The sequence below is a fragment of the Rhynchophorus ferrugineus genome, unplaced genomic scaffold, assembly GCF_030347505.1.
Source record: "Rhynchophorus ferrugineus isolate W39M unplaced genomic scaffold, kcgeb_rfMv2 rfM9, whole genome shotgun sequence".
NCBI lineage: Eukaryota > Metazoa > Arthropoda > Insecta > Coleoptera > Curculionidae > Rhynchophorus > Rhynchophorus ferrugineus.
This window is the reverse complement of record NW_027472588.1, coordinates 29,387,596-29,410,614: the sequence shown is the minus strand read 5'-3', so window position 1 is coordinate 29,410,614 and position 23,019 is coordinate 29,387,596. Positions and strand designations below refer to the sequence as shown.

The 23,019-nt window shown below is 30.8% G+C and overlaps 1 protein-coding gene across 2 annotated transcripts in view; it reads right to left on the bottom strand.

Moving 5' to 3' along the window:
- The window catches only part of rau (RA domain-containing protein rau), a 105,627-nt gene extending 85,984 nt beyond the window's left edge, over nt 1-19,643 (bottom strand). The window contains exon 1 of one of the 2 annotated variants that reach the window (XM_076414271.1): nt 19,451-19,643. The gene's annotated coding sequence lies outside the window, so the exon portion shown is untranslated. The remainder of the gene's footprint in view (nt 1-19,450) is intronic. The other variant, XM_076414272.1, reaches the window with a different exon arrangement.
- Nucleotides 19,644-23,019: the final 3,376 nt, after the last annotated feature.

The following is a 23,019-nucleotide window of genomic DNA, read 5'->3' as shown; positions in this document are numbered from 1 at the left end:
TTTGTAGGTTAATTACTATTATGAGCCTTAAACTCTCCTTGAGAAGTATTCAATAGATTTTACTGTTTTGTTTAGTTCTTATATCGATTTGAAGTTTTCCTGCGATTTTACTTGGGTTGTCTATTGCGTGAAATACTCTAAAAAATTTCATAGATGAATTTATTTATAATTAATAGATGAATATTCTTCGATGAATTTAAAACACATAACGTTCAATGAAGATTAAATAAATTTTTACGTCAAAATGTGAGAAATGAATGAGTTTTATGTTGTGGCTTTTAAGAGGAAAACCATTTTCTCGCTTGTGTTTATTTACTTCAAACCTCGCTTCCGCGATATGACACATTTTTATCTTCGACGAGTGAAACTGGCGGGGACTAGAACAATAATCAGAGCAACTCCGTGAAATAACGTTTCTATCTTTGGCGCCAGAATGCGAGAGATGCAAACTATAAATGTATATAATTAATTTTTGGTATTTAATGGTCTCCAATATTTTATATATGGTAGCTTTTACAAAATACGTTTTCAATCTTCTGTATTAGGGTTACGAACAAAATTGTAATATAAAAAATGAGAGACAAAGATTATTTCACCACAAAAAGTAGTCAATGGTTGATTAATAAGGTTTGAATATAGTAAAAGGAGATTAAAAATAGAGAATATGTATCTATAAATAAGTATCTACCAACATTTATTCAATGAAGCCATATATGAAAGGAAAGGCGCCTGAAAAAAAATAATATTCTAGATATAAAGGTCACATCGTTGGTTTACTAAGTCAAAAGTTATTGCATGAAAATGCAAATTCTGGGACGATGACTAGAGATGTATAATTGACTTTAAGTGTAATGAAAATTAGAAAACATCAATAACAGTTAATAGTATTTCAACATTTTGGACATATTTCAATGCTCTAAAATACTCGAAGGAAATAATTCTGAGATATTCACAAGTGATTCGAACACAACAAGAGAAAGCAGAAAAAGATCACCACTTGACAGCGGGACTAATCTGACTATGGAATAAACCTGCGTCAGGGGGTTGTCGATAACAATAGATGCACCGATAATAAATTAACCCAAATTGCACGTTTCTCCGTATGAAATCTGCATTGCAATATCACAAAATGTCATTATTTTTGTTAGTATAGTACATCGTTTAAAGAGCCTTGGTTTAAACCACAATTTTTTTCAGGAAAAGTATTTTGTATCACGTGCCAAACGTTGTTATGCTGTAAAATAAATTTAGGAAGTTTTTTGATTGACGAAGACACAGCATTACCAACTTGTGGAGAACTTACCCAGACTGCGGGAAAAAACAAATTTATTGGGGATTGGCCACATTTGGGTAAATATGGATACCGTAGTATCCCTACTGACAATAAGGAAAGGGATTAAGAAAATGGGCGGCAGTCTCCAGTTTAACTCAAGCAAAATGGCTGCAAGAAAAGCATGGAAAAAAGTATTCATTCATAACATTACACTTAAATGTTATAAAAAATAAATACTATGTATCTATATGGATTATCGAGACTTTTTGTAAATTGACTTTGGCCACGTTGTTGATCCAGATGATTTAAACTATTAAAACTACATGCTTTTACTGATTATGTAGTCTTTCTGTAAGATGAATGCTGTCTATAGATGATTTTTCTTTACTTTTATATTATAAATTAAATATAGAATAATAAATGAACACATGTTTATATATTAAAGTTGGTCACTCGCCAGTCGGTAGGCTTAATGGACCATGGTTCGGAGCCTACGTTAAGCTCTATGTCCAGTCCAGTAAAAATCCAACAGGTTGACGTGACTAAAAACAATATAACATTTAGCAGTACAACATTATTTTCAATCATTCAAAAAGTCTGACGATTTACTTAATAAGTGTTATAACATTTTTAAGCCGTGAACTCATTAATCGCAAATTATCAAATATAATAAATAAAATTTCATTAGAACAACAATCATCCGAACTATTCCCCCATCTGAACAGCTTCTTTCAACCAGCACAGAAGCGTTATTGATAATCGATAAACAAATAATATAAGAGGTCATTATTTGAAGCCGATCCCGAACGAGATAAGTTTATTAAAACACTAATGCTTTCTCATTACCCGTGTTTATTTATTCGGATTGGTCCAAAATCTTTTCATGCGTCCTATATTAGTGTCTGTTGTAACGTTCGCTATTCGTCGAACAAACAATCCTTCAAATCCGTTATCGTGTTTAGGAATAACAAAGTGGAAGAAGAAAAAAACGTTATTAGGCACACGACTCGGTGTACGTATACAGTTAGCGGCTACAGAGGTTGCTTTTGTTAGTTGCATAATAATTACCGAATACCCTTACATAATTCGGTAGGTAAATTAACATTCAAATATGCAGTCAAAATTATTTTTTTAAATAATCAATAGCGTAAAACAAGATTTTAATACAGGTTGTGTTTTTTTGATATTATAACAGGTCAATTGAAAAGTCCCCGGTCTAACACATAGATGGCGCTACTAAAATTAAATTCATGTCTTTTAGTTAGCCCTAACCCTCAAAAATGTACGTATAAATTTGACAGCTGTCAAATCATTAGTTTGCGAATTTCAGCATTTTGAGTGAAGCAACATTTGTAATTGTGAAAAAAATGGATAAAAAGTAATTCCGCGTGCTGATAAAATATTGCTTTTTGAAGGGAAAAAATACAATTGAAGCAAAAACTTGACTTGATGCCGAGTTTCCGCACACCGCCATCGGAAAATCAACCATCAGGGATTGGTATGTTAAATTAGATGTGGTGAACGCAGTGGACGCCCAAAAGAGGTTGTTACCGACGAAAACATTTAAAAAATCCACAAAATGATTTTGAATGACCGTAAATTGAAATTTAATGAAATAGAAGATACTCTAAAGATATCAACTGAACGTGTACATCTTATCATTCACGAATATTTGGGTATGAGAAAGCTCTGAGAAAGCGAGTTCACTTTAAACCAAAAACAACGACGAGTTAATGATTCGGAGCAGTATTTGAAGATGATCAAGCGTAATAAACCCGAGTTTTTGCATCGATATGTGACAATGGATGAAACATGGCTCCATCATTTCACTTCGAAGTTCAATCGACAGTCATACGAGTGGACTGCACATGATGAACCCGCCTCCAAAGCGTGGGAAAACGCAACACTCGGCTAGCAAGGTTATGACGTATGTATATAGGAATGCGCATGGAATAATTTTCATTGACTACCTTGAGAAATGAAGGACCATCAACAGCGACTATTACATGGCGTTATTTGACTGTTTGAAGGACGAAATCTCCGAAAAACGGCCGCATTTGAAGAAAAAGAAAGTGCTGCTTCACCAAGACAATACACCGTGTCAAAAATCCATGAATTGGGCTTCGAATTGCTTCTTTATCTCCAATATTCTCCAGATCTGGCCTCCAGCGACTATTTCCTGTTCTCAGATCACAAAAGAATGCTCGCTGGGAAGAAATTTTCGTTGAATGAAGAGGTGGTCGACGAAACTGAAAACTCTTATGGTATTGACAATAGAAGGGACTCTTTCAGACTATAAAACGTGGTAGAATATTGAAGAAAATGAAGTACAAAATACTTGGGGATGTCGTCCGTTAAGAAAAATATCGATGTTTCAAACGTAAAATTCACTTCATGGCCGGGAGAGAAATTTTAATACAAAGATCGATATATATATATTCCTATAACCCTAGATTTTTACTATCACTATTTTATTTGACTACAAATTCGATCATCTCATTAACAACTATCGAAAATTCTTTGAAAACGATATCGATACATCGGAGGGAAATATATCGATATTTTTCGGCATTTCTACGAAATATTTGTCAACATTTCAAGAAAATTAGTAAGTAGAGACTTATAGTGTTTAAGGAACACAACACTCAGTAATAGTACAATCACAAGTTGGGAACTGTAAGAATCGTTTTGTTGGTATTGAGAAGTCTCTCGCAACTGTCAAGACATCAAAATTTAGTTATTGGAACACGTCCTGAAAAATAATAATTTAGGATGCAGATATAAATGTATTTGACGACGTTACCAAAAAGTTACTTTCTCATAGCTGATAATAACTATAATATAAATTATAAGGCTTAAATTATATACATTATTTAAATTATATCATCATAAATAAATGGATGTTTGGTTTCTTAAACTTTTAGCATGCCTGTGGGTAGATCCATTGTAGTAGATCCAACCTTGCACACTTCTAAGAGTAGATGCTCTTATACAGTAACAATTCGTAGACGTGTTTTAACCTTAATTTCTCTTAAATGTTCTAGTAATTATCCTCTTAATATAAATTTCTTAGGCTTACTACCTGTTTGACTTCATTTAATTCACTTATTTTTAATGATAACGATTAGGTATTGAAGTTTGCTACGCGGTTTTGAATTTGAAGCTTCTCATTTCTCAATCTATGGCTTTTATATCTGATATATAATTTATATTCATTCTATATAAAAATTAACGGAAGTTAAATCTGGTAAATAGCATGGAAGTTGCAATAATTCGTAATTTAAATCGTATTCATAATAAAGTCATTTCAAAAATGCGAACTTAACAGCGCCATCTATTCAGACATCGCGATATAAAAATTAGTAAATAACCTACTAATACATAAGCTGAATATTGTTAATAATAACATCCACATGTCATTTTAAAAGATTGAATTTTACGAAAGATAACAGCTACTAAAGCTTCTATTATTAAACATTGCGGTTTTGGTAACGATATATTTCATGGTTTTTAGACAATGGAAAAATAACACAAATGATAACGGACTCTTTGAATACAAAAGTGGTACTGTTACGCTATCATATAATAAAGACACTTTAGCGAAGTTAATAAGAAATGGGAAACTGAAAGCACTGAAAATTGAAAACCCTCCATCAATAAAGCTTCCAACAAGCAACTAAATAAAGAATCGAACAAAAATAAAGACCGGGTGATAACTGGCTTGTGTTCACTCATCAGAAAAGCGTTGTACGGAACTAAATGGGCTAATATAATATTATTGAGACCCGCATAGGAGCTTCCGGAAGCTGTTATTGAGGAAAGAGTCCTTCGAGTTATTCAATATAAAGTTTTTAATATATAAACACTATTGATATAAAGATATCCTTAAACAAATAATGGTAGGAAGTACCAAAAAAAAATTTACCTCGTATTACTAGTAACTAACGTATATATTTACTAAAAATTTAGACCTAACTAATAAAAAGTCAACAACTATTGAGTTGATTTTTTGTGAACTATGGTGTTTAAAGACACCAGGTACAAATTGAGGATTTTAACTCATATCATATAACCAAACGTATAGAGCTTAACCAGATGGGGTTGAAATAAGAAACAACTGCCTTCATAGATATTTTAGGGTTGTAAAACCGCGATTTGTTTTTATTAAATCCATCAATAAAAAATGTGGTGTTTCATTTTTATTATATGAAAAATATTATAAGCTCTACGATAAGTTTTGTTCGTTTTTCAGTTAATAGCTTTGATATTTTGAGTTGACTGCGATAACAATGTTAGCGTTTCCCGTCTCCTGTTATTTTGTCCTTGCTGATCTAAATCTTTTATCTCTATCTATAGTATTCATTTCAGTATATGTTTATTATAGATCGCAGATAACAAGGAACGTGAAGTAATGTTCGTGTGTTTTATGAATTAAATAATGGTCCAAATACACTTATAAATACCCATAATTAAATATTAGAAAAATTAAGATAAAGGAGATACATTCTTTATAATACACACACACACACACACAAATATATATATATATATATATATATATATATATATATATATATATATATATATATATATATATATACATATATATACATATATATAATGGTGAGGTCCGAGAGGTTGTGGTCTGAAAACTGCGTATTTAAGAAATATAATCTTCTTAACTAGCGAAGTTGTGATATTAAGTCTGAAGATATATAAGAAAAACATAAAACATTCTAGTTCGATGGTGTTTCTTTTGGAGCTATTGTTCGGTCTTGAAATTTACAGGTTTGTGATAGGGAACCTAAAAGTTGGTTATTGATTAATTTCTGAGCAAGTTAATTAATTTTTATTCAACATAATTCCCTTCAACGGTGATACACTGATTATAGTGACCCTTCAACTTTTCGATACCATTTTTGTAGTACGATTTGCCCTTTGCTTCAAAATTTCTTCCCAGCGAGCATTCTTTTGAGATCTGAGAACAGGAAATACCAGCTGGGGGCCAGATCTAGAGAATACGGTGGATGAGGAAGCAATTCGAAGCCCAATTCTTTTCACTGACTTGTGACACGGTGCATTGTCTTGATGAAGCAGCACTTTCTTTTTCTTCAAATGCGGCCGTTTTCAACTTTCCTTATATAATTATTCCATGCGCACCCCAAAATATAGACGCCATAACCTTGCCAGCCGACTGTTGCGTTTTCCCACGCTTTGGATCGGGTCCATCGTGTGCAGTCCACTCGGATAACTGTCGATTGGACTTCGGAGTGAAGTGATGGAGCCATGTTTCATCCTTTGTCACATATCGACGCAAACACTCGAGTTTATTACGCTTGATCATCTTCAAACCCTGCTCCGAATCATCAACTCGTCGTTGTTTTTGGTCAAAAGTGAGCCCGCGTGGCACCCACTTTGCACAGAGCTTTCTCATACCCAAATATTTGTGAATGATATAATGTACACGTTCAGTTTATATATTTAGAGTATCTGCTATTTCATTCAATTTCAATTTACGGTGATTCAAAATCATTTTGTGGATTGTTTTAATTGTTTCGTCGGTAACAACCTCTTTTGGGCGTCCACTGCGTTCACCGTCTTCGGTGCTCATTTCACCACGTCTAAACTTAGCATACCAATCCTTGATGGTTAATTTTCCTGTGGCAGTGTCCGGAAACTCGGCATAAAACCAAGTTTTTGCTTCAACTGTATTTTTCCCTTCAAAAAGCAATATTTTATCAACACGCGAAATTATATTTATCCATTTTTTTCACAATAATACAAGTTGCTTTACTCAAAATGCTATAATCCACAAACTAATGATCCGACAGCTGTCAAATTTATACACACATCTTTTGAAGGTTAGTGCTAACTAAAGAACGTTTGGATTTAATTCTGGTAGCGCCATCTATGTATCAGGCCGGGGACTTTTCAATTGACTTGTTAGATTCCTCTTATGAGCTTTTTAGTGAATGTGTTTGTAAACCCGAAGATTAATGGTAGGTTTGTTTCTAAATGTTGTTTCTTATATACCATGGGGTATTTATAATTATTTTCAATATTTTATTTTGGGGAAACGAGGCCATTCTTACCAGTCATATAGAAAAATGGGACGCACCAGTGCCTGACACAAAATTTTAAGTGAAAGTGATCGAGAAAAGAGAGGGAATAGTAATCTCAATACGCCATAACCCTTTGTAATGGATACCTGAAGTAGATTTGATTATATTAAAAAGCGATGAAGGTCCGAGGCATGTAACTTTTTTTAACCACGAAATAGGAACATATTTAATTAGTAAATTGGTTTCAATAAATGAGTGACATTTGTCAGTGGCAAAGTATCGCTTAGGTTTTTTGTATTAATAATTGGCGACTTCTAAAATTTAAGCTATTTGGTGAACGTTAGATGGCATTCTCATCCTGCTTTAGGATGATTCAATAGTGAATTTCACATTTTAACTATTAGGACAAAATTTTGAAAGGTTCTCCTGAAACATATATAAATATTTTATCTTGATGGTGTAAATCATCTAGAACCAAACTTACGACCCGCATGAGGGCATTGACCTGATAAAGTACGATTTTGAAATGTTTAATGCAAATTAAAAATAAAATGGAAAATATGTTCTAATGTAATATTCATTACAGCAAATTATTTGCTGAATTTGTAGCATTAATTTGAAACCAAATAAAGTGCCACTCTTTCGCTAGTGTTTATCTATTTTTGTATCAGCTATGTTATTGTATAAAAAAACAGCTTAAATGGTTGAATTATTCTAACATGTGGCAGTGTGAAAATGTATTTATACATACTGAATACAAAAGTGTAGTACGTGTTGACGAAATCAATATGTTATAATCAATTTGTATGCTGAAAGAAAGGTAAAATTGTATTTCTATTCTATAAAAATGGACAGGATGAGAAACACAGAAATGAGATGAGACCTCAGTACAAAATCATTATACCATCAAAGTATATAGAAGAGAGACAACTTAGTTGGTGGAGCCATTTGTGAAATGATACGAAAGAGACAAGAAATGTTAAGAAAGCCTGGAAAAGGGGCAAGACCAGAAAATGGCCAGAGCGACACATCACACTATTATAAGTAGACATTTAGAATAGTAAATGGCTTAAAGTTAATAACTGGATTCTATTGCACCTTAATTGTGTGAATGCAAAAATGTTTGTGCGACAAAGATTACCTTTGATGACTCAGTAATTTAGGAATACCCACATCGCACTGGTTTTTCTTGTTGCAACTTAAAATTGAATTGTTAAAGTTTAATATCACTTCGACGACATCGCTTGGTTCCCCAACCTTTCGCAATACTTGTCTGACTTGTGTGGGTTGGCTTACATACACCTGTTACAATACCAGTAAAATATTTTAAGATCATGTAACTAGAATTTATTTGAAATTACTCTATACGTATAAATGTCAGTTTATATTTATATTAACTACAGAATTACTTTAGCAATATTTCATGTAAAAACACTATGGTTGCAAAATCAGTATTATTTTGTTTTCTTCAAAATGAATACTAATAGAATAAATAAATGGCCATACTCTTGTAGCTTGAATTATTCTGGGTATGACAATTGACAATATAATGAGGTATTTATGTTTTCATTAATTTTATAATCATCCAAAACTTAACAATAACGCATAAATAATTATTTGTAATGCTCCAACAGTGCCATTAAAAATTCTGAATCATCAACATGTTGTTTTTGTTCGGTTGGGAGTAAAACTTCCTGTAGAATATTCTTATTATTACTTATTATTAATTTAAATATGACTAATGTTTTGTTCGATTTTGTTAAGATGTCTGCTCTCTATTGCAAATCCGATTTATTTTTCATATGTCCATAGATCAATAAAGGGCATTTGAGGTTTCTATTATACAATATATTACTTTAAATTAATACATACTATATCCCATGAAAGTTCAGTTTATCTTGATCTGTCGAGGGCAGCATATTTTACTTATAATATTACAAATAGTATATCAATACAATATAATATTTAATTATTACATTGGGTATCAGCATTTATAAAATACTACTAATATTTCTCAAACAATGGTTTTTCGCAAAATTGGTCTTCATAGAATTTCTAATAGAAATGATAAATAAAAATAAATAATTAATATCTTACTTTAGTAGCTCGGTGGTTAACGCGTTCATCGTTTCTGACGAAAAGAAAAACAGTTCATATCGACGTTAGTCCAAGAAAACAACCTTCACTCAAGGCCCATACATTTTTATCGGCAGTAAATTTGTCAAGGATATGGGATGGACTTCCTTATGATAAAGTAATATCAAAATCAATAGGGGTTTCGAATTCTACTTATAACATTGAACATATCAGAATAAAACCTAACAAGTAACAAACATCCAAGTTGTCCCGGTAATCAGTAGATCTAGACCTAGACCTAGACCCTTTCTCCTCTGGTTCGTGGTTTAGATCCAGCGTAAAGGAGGTATTCTAGCCTAGAAATTTGAAAAAAATCAGTTTCTGCTGAACCGATTTCTTTGAAATTTGGTATGCGCATTTTCTGTACGTTATCCTATTATTCTAGATTAGAGTACCTCCTTAAATAATAAAGATTAGCACCAATTGACCATAATGACATAAATAATCAAAAAATATTAAAAGTAATACGGATTTTAATTGATTTGTACTGATAATTAAGAGCATTTTAGTATACAAAATAAAAATAATATCATGAAATTATAAAATATTTATGTGGTGACATTACGCAGCATAACTTTCTTTCTTATACAGAACATACTACACATTAAAAAGACATCTAGTAAATTACGATAGTAAATATACGTTACTAACTATATGTTTAAAATGTTTCCTTAATTGGACATAACCTACAAAACAAAATTGTGCCTTTTTTTTCGTTACACGGACAAAATTACTCGAAGAATGTCCGTAACTAATTTTTTAAACGTACCTGTCACCGATACAAAGTCGGCTAAAGTAAATCTTACAAATCCTTGTTGTTAGCTGTTGGCTTGTAACGTTTTTGTTTCGTTCGATTTTAAGTTTCAACAACAATACATGCCTTTAAAACACAGTCTTCATTGTCGAACGTATTTAGGACATGTGCTCTACATATGCTGCCCTGTAATGGTGGTGACGAGAGTAATTAAATTTTTTACCGTGTTTGAGAACGTATTTTTTGTGTAGTACAGTTGATCTACATGTATTGAGAAGAAGATATTTTAAAATAGTTAAAATACGTTTAATCTCAGTTTCTAAATTATTTATGGTGTCCTGATTTATAATGTTCTGACTTCATTTTATACACCTCTTGAATATCAAAAAACATATTCTGGTGCAAATGATACGTGGAAATACAGAAGGTGTATCAAAAAAACTGTATATTTAGTGAATTTACAAAATCCGTATAGATCCATAATATTTATTAATTATAAAATTATATAATTTAGTAAATTATTTCTTAAAAGTTATATTACTCAAATATAAACCTTGAGTATGTGTCAATTAAGAAAAACAATTGCATCTTTTGAATACAAGAACACGTTTTTTTGAACCAATTGAATTTTGTTTGGGTGCAGCTTTAGGTATTTTCATGCCCTACAATATTAATGGATGTCTTATAGGCGTTTCACCTGGTGTAGCCTTTGGATCCACAAGATGAGCAAATTGTCTCAGAACTATGCATAATAGAAAAATAATCAAATTAATTTTCAAGTTAAGATTGCATTAAAACGTAACTAAGTTAGATATAATTAAAAAAAAATTAAATAATACATTGACATATATAGATATTGCTGATATTAACTCATTTTTTTATTATTTAATTATTACATTGTTACTAGCCGTTTCCGACTAACCTACAATTTGTCTTTATGATAACTTAAATCTAGGTATATAACTAGGAGGACCCATCAGGCCTATCTCAGTCTCTGATGAAATAATGTTTATACATGTCGCTGCTGAATTTTTTAATATATGCACCTCACTACACAAGATCAGATGATTTGATTATTTTCAGTCTGTGTCGTGTTCTAGATATAGAATAGAGCCTTTCCTCATACCTCCTTGCACTTCTCTTGAGTTCTTGACTGACTGTGGGTATCTGAAGGTCTCGATGTAGGTAATCAGTCTTATAGTATTTGGGTGCACCCACAATACCTCTCAGGACTTTGTTCTGAAAATTTTGTATTTTATTTATGTTACTGTTTGCAAAACATCCCCATAATTGAACTCCGTATGTCCATATAGGTTTCAGTATTTAGTTTTTCATCCAATTAGCCAGTACATTTTCCTAAATTTCATTTCCAGTTTTTTTCTTTTCTTCTTTATATGTTTCTTCCAGCCAAGTTTTGCATCAAGATTCATCCCGAGATATTTAGCGTTGTTGCTATATGGAATGATAGTAATATTTAATGTTATTGGTGCTTGTACGGTCCGTTTATAGGTGAACTGTACATGTACAGATTTACTTTCATTAATTCTTATTTTCCAAGCTTGTATCCAATTATTTATACTGTCACTTGCCTATTGTAATTTTCGTGAGGCTTCTTCACTATAGTCTCCGACAGCTGTAATCGCAGTATCATCAGTAAATTTAGCCAACGTAATATTCTCCATTTGTGGTATATCACAAGTGTAGAGTAGATAAAGCATTGGTCCCAGTACACTTCCTTGTGGTACACCTGCTTTAGCTTCTTTTATTGTAGGGTAAGCTTCTTCTTGTTGGACTCTTAAACATTCTGGTTGTAATCTACGATTTTGATAGTTCGGCGAGTTGTTTTGGTAGCATTTTGTGTAGTTTATTAACAAGGCCTTCATATCATTCACCTTATCGAAGGCTTGTGCTATATCTAAGAAGATAGCTGAGCATACTTTTTTACTTTCGTAGGCTTTTTCAATAGCATCTGTTATTCTGTGGACCTGGTCAATTGTTGAGTGCTTGTTAATAAACCCAAACTGGTGTGTTGTTATTAGGTTTTTTCTATCTATGATCGGTTTTATGCTTTTCAACAGGAGTTTTTCAAAGATCTTAGATATTACTGGCGGCGGTGATATAGGTCTATAGGCTCTTATTTCGTTTGATGATTCCCCAGGGTTTGGGATCATTATAATTTCCGCCATCTTCCATATTCCTGGGACATGTTTCAATCTAAATGCTGTATTGATCAAGTTGGTGAGTTTTATAATTCCCTTTCTTGGTAGTTTTTACAGTAATTCTCCTGTTATTAAATCGTAGCCTGGTGATAATAACTAACTGGTTAGCTTTTTCGGCGTGACTAATCCAATCATCGAATTTTCAGCTTTTATGTCCAACAAATTATGTTTAATATTAGTTTCGTTTAGTTTGAAAGTTTTTTCTAGATATTCAGCAAATGCTTCTGCTTTTTGGTGAGATAGTACCTCATAACCATATTTTATTTGAACTGTTTAATGATGAATTTTGGAGATTATATTAAAGACAATAGAGAACAAGCATATTTCTCCTTTCAGTCATTTATCCCTTTTGTGTTCTGAGAAATGAGTTTTAGCTTAAAGTATATATATTTTGTATTAAACAGAAAATTGTAATTTAAAACAAGTAGTTTCTTATAATTGGACAAATTCCCGTTAATTTCGTACGGATCTTATACAAGCGATTGTTCCCAGAATATTCGTAATATGTTGTGCAATTACGATTTTGCAAAATCACATTTTTTCTTAGGAACCGAATACTTGCGCTCATGTTATTAATGTGCTAATAACGTACTCTGGTTGTTTAAAATATGAAAATTATATATTTCCAAAACTGGTATTGTTCACTGTACGATTTTATCTATGACTAAATGTAAAACAATTAAAATTCACCACCAAACGTTGTAGAACAAATAACAGTTATGGCCCTCTATATTTCTCGGAATAAATGATTCAATTTAGGTATTAATAGTGCGTCTAGACACCTTCTACATAAAGGTTAATGAATAGATAATGTACTCAACTCATTTGAAATATATTAAAAGTCTAATGATGACATTTAAAATATTATATTACTATAAAATATTTTTAACAAAAAAATTGAACCGACTTAAAAAAATAAATAAAGAGCTCACTAAAAGGTAAAAAAAAATAAACTTTTAACACAAGAAAACGTTTTAAAACAAAATATGGACTAAGTATATTCATTGTAATAACTAAATAATATATATAACTAATAAATAATATATTCTATTGTATACAAACAATTTAGCTTAATACCCATCTAAACCTATATATCTATTTACAATATTATTTTAACTACTACCAACTGATCACTTTGAAGTCGGTACGAGCTACAAATTTGTTTTGTTCGTATTTAATTTTATGTATATGCCAAAAATAATATAAATGTTTTATTTACGCGTCAGGCCCCGGAGTCCGCTGCCTAGCCTAAGAGATTTGAGAAAGGTTCTAATCAAACTAGAACAACAATAAAAACTTCTTGTCACTGCCGGGAATCGAACCCGCAACCTCCGCATGTAAGATTAACGTTCTAACCACTACACCATAAAAACAGTTGCCCACAGCATTTCTACGACTTCTCATATGATATGAATAGTGCTTAAAAGCAAATTGAATGGCTTTTACACTGAACTACTGACGATTTTTAGTCACGTCAGTTCAGCAATAACATTATACACCAATATCTGATTATTTTATATAAAAAATATATGAAAACTTTGTGAATGCCTTTGAAATTTGAGGGTTTCCCTCGATTTGCTCCCCTTCCCCCAAGAAATCCTGACTTGGTTCCAATGGGACCACCTCGGAAGTGTACTCTTCGATCATAATCGATACTATTAAAAAAGGTGCTAAACAAGTTTACGGGGTTATATATTGCAAATATGAGTGTATTGATCAGTATAATTCTTTTTCATTCTCCACAAAAAAAATTTGGGATATAAGAAGGGCTAAAAATTAGAATGGCCTGAGTTTGAAATGCTTCGTATTTTAATTTATAGATTTTGTTTGGCGATATATCAGCAAATTGCTTATCTTGATCTAGAATTGGATTAATTGAAATACATTTTTCTCTAAAAAAATTAGTCTTTTCCCACAAGAAATTATTTCCATTACTTCAATTTCATTTCAGTTATTTCCATTGTCGAGAAAGCCTTAGCAGCTTTTATTTTTTAATTATAATTAATAATCATCATCAAAAAAAAAAAATCAACATAACCACCATCCGTTCTTATTTCCTCATCACACTGGTCTAACTTCATCTAATAGACTGGTACGTTTAATGAACTTCTACTGACAAGACAGATTTAATAAAATGACACGTAATACTGTAATCGGCTGCTTCTAAATGTTTAAAATATGATAATAGGCCTAAAGCTCTTATTTAATCCCATTTTACCAACTTCAATGTATTTTAAAAGAAATAGAAAAGTGGGAAGTAATTGTAACAATATTTTTTGTTTGATAAATTCAAGACCATATTTTCAAAAAGTAGTTACATTAATTGTGTCGCCATCTATTACTTCTTTCTAAATTCCTGGTAAAATTTTAAATTTATATCGACAAAACCAGATATTTAGACATTTTGGACACATGATATCCATATATGGTATTGTAACAAGTAGAGTAATTTGAATATAATTCAAAAATTGAGGAGTACTTTTAAGACCTCACGGTACTTCAGAAATAATGATCTCCGTAGGTGTAAGTACTAGTGTATATAATATTAGTGAAAACAATTTATTGGAGCCCAAGGAATTCCAATGTTATTTATTTGTAGTTATTTAGTACTGAACAATATTACTTATTAAATAATTTTTTTTTCAGAAAATAAACTTTCAATAACATATATAGCTTTCATATATGAAGATCTTTTCATTGTTTTATAATTACAAACACATTATGACCTACTTCAATCCGAGACGACTATTTATTTCTAATTATCATTAATTAAACAATAGGACAGTAAATATTAATATATTCGCTTATCATACTTATTATGTGTTTGAAATTCAATTAAGCACTAAGGTCGATATGCATTATAAACGACAAAACAACAATAACAAAAAATTAGTCCATCGATCGATGGACGAAGCAATTTCAGTAGCCGAAATGTGTTCAATAACCGTAAAGATGTAAGATGAAATGAGAAATAATTATAAATTCCTTGAATGCTGAGCATGAATTAGAAACGCTATAGGTAAAAGTTCCCACATTAACGAGAAAAATAGAACAATGAACAAAAGGAAAATCGTTCGCAAGTTTAAAGCGAAAGAAGTAATATTGAAACATTTTTGTTGGTTTTATAACCAGTTGTGGAGCTCTTTCTTTTCTTCTTTATGAGAGAGAAATATATACAAAAATAAAAAACAGACAAAAAATGTTTGATTTTAAACTTATCATCGTCTAGATTATTAATCATAATGACGTTGTACTGTAAGCTGTTCGGTTAGTTAGGTTTTGCGAGCTAAAATCTATTTTTGTTTTTATTGTTCTGATGTAAAAATGAAAATGTTGTAGCCTTTACACTGATTAATACTCAATAAAAATATATCACAATGGTTTTGTTTCCAAGTATATTCTTACTTGATAGAAAATTATTACTAATGGTTTTGTTTTGGTGTTTAATTAATGTATATAGAAGTTAAAAAAGAGAAAAATGTATAAAGAGAAATACTTATATAAATACCTCTCCTTTTTAATATTTTTCTTCTGTCATTTTTAGATCCTAATTTAACGGCTCTTATAGTAAATGAGGAATATGGTCCTCATTACAATTTACCTTTTTCTCCGAAAATCTTCATAGCATTATGATCATATTTGGTGTTAAAGTTATGAAGGTTTCCAATACATTTTACACAATTTATTTTTAATTTGGTTCTTTGTACTAGAAAAGCGTTTAATTAGAAAAAGATTACCACCAACATAAAACCTTTTCAAGCTTCACTTTCTGATATTTAATAACTTCTATAAAGTTGGTATTTTTCATCAAAATCCAAATTTGCAGTCCATAATTTTATTAATTCTGCTTTAACGAATTGTTTCATTATACCGAATTTGATATGTACGGTTAGAAGTATGATTTTCTTCTCTATTTAGCAATGGTTCATTAATTATTTTGGCCTTATTAACAATTAAGAATTCTCTCAAGGGCCACCCATCCTGTTCCCCAATTCACTTAACTAATCAACAAACAAATAAAGCAATAATATTTTCCGTATACACTTTACTGATAAGTTTTTTAAATTTACTGTTTAGTTTTTAATTTTATAAGTCATCGTATTAGTTTAAAAAGAACTGATAATTAACCACTTGACCTTTCTACCTAGAAAATGCAAATCTTACTCAAGTAATCAAAGAATAAATCTTCAACAATGACAAAATAAAAAGTAGTAAATTAATTTGAAGGACCTCGAGTTTGGATACCGTTTTTTTCATCAAATTGAAGCTTGATAAAGACGAATTTTTGTCTTATTTCTTCTAATAACAGTTTTTTTTTCAGAAGAAACCTTCGACATGCGTTGTACGAACTCATTTAAGATATTGTTAGTACTTAGTTAGAATCCGCAATACTCATGTCACAGATAGTCAATAATGTGTAACAAATATTCATCAAGCTTATCTTAAGTTAATAAAGAGGAATCAAACATTTCAGTTGATTGTTAACTTACCCAAACTTATCTATATAGATGTTATTAAAGCTACGGCTATGAATATTAAAATCATTTGAGACAGCTTGTACATTAATTTGCTGATTTTACTTTAATAACCTTTTGAGCTGTTTGAAGATGTGCATCCTGAAAATACTTATATTTATAAAATGGTAATATTTATACGTATATTCACTACAAGACAAACCAAAACTTAAACCTATTTATGCCAGTTATTTCTTGACCTGGTCAATAACAAAAATTATGGCTTATTGAAGTAATTAGTGTTAATTATTACATTACACAGATAATATCAAATAAACTTTCTTAAATTGCTACAAGAGCTAGAATGTACTTCATATTTATTATATTATGATAGAACATTTGTTCATTGCTAGATAATTTATAAAGTCAACTATATTGCATATTTCGTATAATTAATCATTAAAACACCACACATGATAATGCAAAGATCAAAATAGGCTAAAATCTTATTTTGGTCTGTATTTAATGATGAACAATTATAATAGGTTATAACACTACTTAAAATATTTAGAAATATGACAAATTTGAGTAGCTACTAAAGTATCTTTTAATAATAAACAGAACAAATTATTCTATAACTAAACGAAAGAACTAATCTATCAGGAATTAGTAACCATTAAATAAATTCTTGGATGTTATTAGCGATCATCAAATTATTGATTCAAATATATCTATATTTCGTATAATTAATCATTAAAACACCACATACGATAATGCAAAGATCAAAATAGGCTAAAATCTTATTTTGGTCTGTATTTGATGATGAACAATTACAATAGGTTATAACACTACTTAAAATATTTAGAAATATGACAAATTTGAGTAGCTACGTATTATATTAAATTACGGAGGATTTAATTTTAATAATGTTAAAATATTCTTCAGACTTGGAGGCGGTCATTTTTCATATGCATATAAATCATTTTAATGAATGTTAAAGGTAACAAACCAAATCTAATGTTATTAATAATGAAAAAGTTATAAAATTTGACCAAACGACATATATACTACAGTAAACAAAATAATTTTCTTGTGAATAATAAATTACATTTACTACCAGGTATTTTAATAATTTTATTATTTATATTAAGGTATTGAGTCAGATTAACATGACAATAGAATAAAATAAAAAATGAAGCAGTATGTATCAATTATTTCAGCTCGGGCGACTTGATTTTGATGGTAGTATACATACATCTTATACTACAGGTACATTTATAATATATATTAATATTCGTACTATATTGTTTATCTGTTTTTATTTCATATTTATTATTTCTTTAATACTTGTAATACTGAGTTTTGTAACTATTTTTTTATTTCATTATTTAAAGGTATGTTTATAATAATATTTATATCTGTTTTTGTATTTATTCTAATAAACAAATCTTTTTCTATTTGTAATTTTAGTCATTACCTTATTACTTTTAAATAATTATATGTTTATTTTTACAGATGGTTGGGCTAATGTGCCACCCACTAGAAGAAAACAACTTAACAACTCAAGAAAATAGATCGCAAATTAAAAAAAAATACTCTCAAAACCCAAAATGTTTCCAACACTACCCAGAAAAAATATTATCTGTTATCGGCCCCTTAAAGATTGGTAAGATTATAGATAAAATCTAGAAGACCTAGTACTAATTTATATACATTTTATAGCATTTTCAACAGGTCAAATGCCTAATATATAACATCCCCTTATTTCGTAACTGATTAATCTTAAAATAATTATTTTTTCTTTTTGTATTGGTAGGGATATAATAATTTGCAAATTGTATATAATATAATTAATTTCAATATAATAGTCATTGAGTTACTTAATTGTTATGTAATTACTTAGGGCTTCGTACAGAGCTTAAAAAGCCCATGGTGCTGATGGATCGGTAATTCATAATGATAAATACATAAATTAACATTGATTATGCGCAGAATATTATAAAGGATAATTTTAATTAAATAATTACCTCAATGATAATTTTTAAAATACCAATTTTAATTGCAGCTAATTTAAATTCAATAATGTTCGGGTAAATTATCTTTTAATAATAAGCAGAAACAATTATTGACTTTTTAAATATGCATTGTATATTTTATATACTCAATTGTATATTTCAAAACTCAATTCACTAGATTCACAAAAATGTAGCGAAACATCATACCAGATATATTAACTATTCACGTATTATAAATTAGGTTTAATTGAGCTATGATTGTCAATAACAATATATAATTAAAACAGTTATAATTATAATAATAAAGCACAACATGAGAATTGACATAATCCTACAAAAGCGCACTGAATATTTTGAAATTATTCTATAACTAAACGAAAGCACTAATCAGGAATTATAATATATATCTATAGGTTTATTGTTGTTAAAACATTGCGGAGGTATATATATTGTAATTGCAAATTCTAGAGAAAACAAAAGTTGCGCGGATAACAATCTTCATAAAGATTCCAAACTATGTAAAATACAAGAACAAACCTTGAAAGTACGAATGCCTTTCTGCTGCTAATCCAATAACGCCTTCCCGGTACCCAATATTGATGAAAACAGTGAAAGATAAATATCAACAATCAACACGCGCTTCGAACAGAACGCACGCGTGCGCAACACGCCTGTCAAAAATAACGACACGACACAACGAACCTCTACTCGACACGGTCGCCGACAAACTAAACCGGCGGCTATGTCGAATCCGCGACGGACATTTTATCCGGTGATGGTGTGCGCTGACGAAGAGCTACAGATAGAGGAGATCGAAGGCGTCCGAGATGGTACCGGAAGTAGCGGTTTCGTTTACGTCCTCTGTCAATTGCCACCAAATGGTAACAATGTTGGTGTCAATGGTTATGTCGTTTCGGGGACTTTTACCGGTATTTCGAGTACCATTATTTATTTTATAAACGTCTGAACCCACGTAAATTTCATTTTCTTTCTTAATTTTGTTTTACGATTACAATACTACCACTACTGTTAGTGAAACTCAAATAATCTCGTCTTCCTGTTAGTGCTGGAACATCGTTTTAGCAATATAATACGTAGGCAATACCATAGATTCACCGTAATTATAATGAACTTTATACTGAGGATATAACACAATTTTGTATTCACACTAACATTATTCTACGTTCGAGAAGGTACATAAGGTTTTATATTTTCTTATTTCAAAATCTTTATCATATAGTCATAACCTATACTAGCAATTGTATTGGTTATTATAAACTCTTGGTCCGATTCATGGAGAGGAAATGAGTTAATTGCCAGTATCTTTTCAGCAATCTGTTAAGCATCAGTTTTCTGGAAATATAGTAATGGAAAAGTGTTCCTTTTTGATGAACAAAAGCTTGTTATCCACTTCCAGCAAGTTCCACTCACACTTCAACGAGACTATATATCTTATAATCTACAAATGCGAAAGGATCTTATATATTTATAGTTATGGGCCAATACATTAATTATAAAGAAAGGTTTTACTGCGTATTAAGTCGCATCAACTTCATGTTGAAGCTTCACTGACAGGTTTCATTTTTCAATATGTGTCATCTCGTTGACGTATGAATTGGAACAATCAGGCGGCTGAAGATCATTGCTGTGTGAAGGTTATGGCAACCATGCTTCATTGATTTCACAATGTGATTACTGGTTTCGACGTTTTAAAAGTAATGATTTTGATACCGAGAAAGAGATTTCTAGACAGCCAAAAAAAAAATTGTAAAAAGAGTTCTGAACAGCCAAAAAAAAGTTGTAGACGAGGATTTGAACGAGAGTTTACTCGATGAAATCATCAATACAGATCGCTACCGACTATAACAGGTCAATTGAAAAGTCCCCGGCCTGACACATAGATGGCGCTACTAGAATTAAATCCATATGTTTTTTAGTTAGCCCTAACCCTCAAAAGATGTGTGTATACATTTGACAGCTGTCGGATCAATAGTTTGTGAATTATAGCATTTTGAGTGAAGCAACTTTTGTTATTGTGAAAAAAATGCATAAAAATGGATTTCGCGTGTTGATAAAATATTGCTTTTTGATGGGAAAAAATACATTTGAAGCAAAAACTTAGCTTGATGCCCAGTTTCCTGGTACTGCCTAAGGAAAATCAACCATCAAGGATTGGTATGCTAAGTTCAGACGTGGTGAAATGAGCTCTCACGCAGTGGACGCCCAAAAGACGTTGTTACCGACGACAACATTTTAAAAATCCACAATATGATTTTGAATGACCGTAAATTCAAATTGAATAAAATAGGAGACACTTTAAAGATATCAACTGAACGTGTACATCATGCCATTCACGAATATTTGGGTATGAGAAAGCTCTATGCAACGTGGGTGCCGCGCGAGCTCACTTTTGACCAAAAACAACGACGAGTTGATGATTCGGAGCAGTGTTTGAAGATGATCAAGCGTAATAAACTCAAGTTTTTGCGTCGATATGTGACAATGGATGAAACATGGCTCCATACATTCCAACATTTAGTTGGAAGGTTTGGACATAATATATCACTTAGCTGTCTTTTTTTACTAATATTAATATTTTAAGATTCAGGCTGCTCTGAAAACTATGATTTTTTAAAACTAAAGCAGTGAATAGTCATCACCCAAAAGGATCGCGTCATTTATATAATTATAAAGATTTTCGCTTGTTGAGAAATCGTCGAGTGATGGATTTCGAGCTATGCAATGTCTTTCTGTTTATGATTCACGTTTAGCTAAAACAACAACAATCGGATGTGCCATTTCAAACAGAAAGCATAACGCCGACACACAATAACGCAATACCAATGTCATTCTAATAAAATTTAAAAAATGAGAAGCGTAATGAATAGCCAAGGCATTGTATCATATGTTGGTATAATTGTATACTAATTAGCAATAACAATTCCAGTGTTAAATGCTGTAAACAGATTTATAGTCCCACATAAGTTATAACATATATTTATACGCGTAAAATCAATTGCATCTTTTCTAACATATTTATAACAAGAGTACGATAGTAATTTAGATTTCAGAGCGGATTCCGAAAAAGAAACTTGGCCTTATATATTTAAAGAAGATTTTCAGAGCTCAAGTAAGAGTAAGATAAGGCGGAAGCCTAAGCTTAACTTTGTTTACAATATTTATGGATGAACTAATACAGAAATATCAGGTGACAGGCTAATATATATTTCAAAAAATTGTAAATGCCAAATCTATGTATGTGTAATGATATATAGACCAATTTCGATGTTGGACTCATGGGCAGATACGTAGAAAAAGAGATAAAAATAAATTCAAGCAAAGGAAATTTTAGAAGCATAACAAATTACGCACAGTATTATAAATTATACAAATTTTATCATTAGGAGGGTATATAAAAGCAGACCACTTCAGAGAATAACGTATACAAAACCTGAGTTGAAAGGGAGATACCATAGAAAAGAGGAATAGCCTTGGCTAAAGCAAGAGTATTGAAGCAGAAGTAGAAGCAGAAGCATGGAACATGACTAACAGGTAAACCTATAACAAATGTGTGTCTATAGTCTATATGTTAATAATTCTTATAGCATATTTTGTAGTACTTATCTTCTCTGGGTTAATATACAAGATTATGACATGATCATATTGTCCACCTCCTGATCTTACTGCATTTCTATTTATTTTAATTTTTAGTAGTTAGTTATTGTTTTTAAATTTATTGTTTTATATTCTAGGTATATGTTGAAAAGTGTGACAGAGAGCTTTCCCTGTTGCACGCTTTTATTCATTGCAAATTATTTCGTATCTTCCTGTTGTGCTTTTTACTGTTTCTGATTTTAGTCAGTGTTATAAAAGATATCTATGTTATTATGAACTATTTTGTGGTAAATCTGGCAAGAGCAATGCATTTTTCTTTTAATTCATTAATTTTGTTTAGTGATGCCAAAAAAATTAAAAGATACATTATTTTTTAGCGAAATAACTTATCATCGTAACGTATCATAAGTTATAGATGAAAATACAGTAGTTTCTTGTAAAGAGTTTTTTTTTAATTTAAATTTAATTAATTTAAAATCCTGAGTAATATT